At 36.9% G+C, this 1,543-nt stretch overlaps 1 pseudogene; it reads left to right on the forward strand.

The window, feature by feature from the left end:
* LOC111436620 overlaps positions 1-90 on the forward strand; it is a 71,682-nt pseudogene extending 71,592 nt beyond the window's left edge.
* Positions 91-1,543: the final 1,453 nt, after the last annotated feature.

Below are 1,543 nucleotides of genomic sequence, written 5' to 3' on the forward strand. Positions count from 1 at the left end.
CATTGTGATAAAAAGCTATGGGGTGATGATGCAAATGAGTTTAATCCCGACAGATTTGCTAAGGGAGTTTCAAAAGCGACACAAAATTAAGTTGGTTCTTCCCATTTAGATAAAAGGCATTGGTCATTTTACACCTCCTACCTGTTTACCATCTTAGACATATCCAATGGCTACCAAATTTCACAGGTGACTTGAAAACACAATAATATACCAAGTATTAAAAGTTCATAAATGGACAAATTTATTCGGGGGATCAATTTAATGATATGAAAATTTTCCACCAACAACCTACCAAAAATTCAAAAGCTTATTAAAAAAAAAAAAATCATCTTAAATTTGAAGAAAACAAGAACCAAAAGCCCAAAATCCTTGCCTCTCCATCATTCTTAATTTTTTTTTGTAAATTTGGACTATCAAAATGTTCATATTGAGTCTTCTCATTGTTATGAGTAAATTTAATGAAAGATATGCGGCCACAATGGGACTCCATTCTCCCTTTTTTTTTTTCCTTGTGTTTTTCTTTCCTCATCATTAGCCCTCCAATTGGAGAGAGGAACAAAACATTATTTATAAGAGTGTGAAAACTTCTACTTAGTAGACGCGTTTTAACAATCTTGAGGGGAAGCCCGAAAGGGAAAGCCAGAAGAGGATTGGACTGTTACAAATGATATCAGAGCAAGACGCTGAGCAGTATGCCAACGAGAACGTTGAGATCTAAAGAGGGGTGGATTGTGACATCCCACATTGATTGGAGAGAGAAACCAGCAGTAGCGAGGACGTTGGTCTTGAAGGGGGTGGATTGTGAGATCCCATATCAATTGGAGAGAAGAACGAGTGCCAGCAAAGATGCTAGGTCTCGAAGAGGGGTAGATTGTGAGATCCCACATCGATTGGAGAGAGGAACGAGTGCAAACGAGGACACTGGGCCCGAAAAGGGGTTGATTGTGAGATCCCACATCAATTAAAGAGAGAAACTAGTGCTAGTGAGGACACTGGGTCTTGAAGGAGGGTGAATTTGAGATCCCACATTTGTTGGAGATGGAAACAAAACATTGTTTAGAAGAGTGTGTATTCCTAATGGGTTTCAAAACCCTCAAGTGGAAGCCCGAAAGGGAAAGCCTAAAGAGGACATATCTGCTAGTAGTGAGTTTGGGGTGTTACATATACTAAGTTAAAGACGAAGGTTATTCATGGCCCTCTAATAAGTATCATGATGTTCCAAATGTTTCAACTAGACTTATTATACAATCCAAGGAAAGAATATTCAACAAACATTCATTCTTCATTTATAAAATTGGATAGACTCGATTCAACCTCCATTTCATGTGTTACAAGCTGTTTTGATTGAGTAAGGATCATTTCGAGTTTTGAAAGTGAATATTTACTCAGTTGAAGTGGAGGATGGAGTTGCTATATATAGCACTTAATTGATAATCTATTTGTAAACTTAATTTATTATTATAATTCCATAACTTGTTGCATTCCCCCATAGGATTGGGAAGTTACTTGTGAAAGTGGTCATAACTTTTTTTTTTTTTTTTTT

Source organism: Cucurbita moschata, unplaced genomic scaffold, assembly GCF_002738365.1.
Source record: "Cucurbita moschata cultivar Rifu unplaced genomic scaffold, Cmos_1.0 Cmo_Scf00057, whole genome shotgun sequence".
NCBI lineage: Eukaryota > Viridiplantae > Streptophyta > Magnoliopsida > Cucurbitales > Cucurbitaceae > Cucurbita > Cucurbita moschata.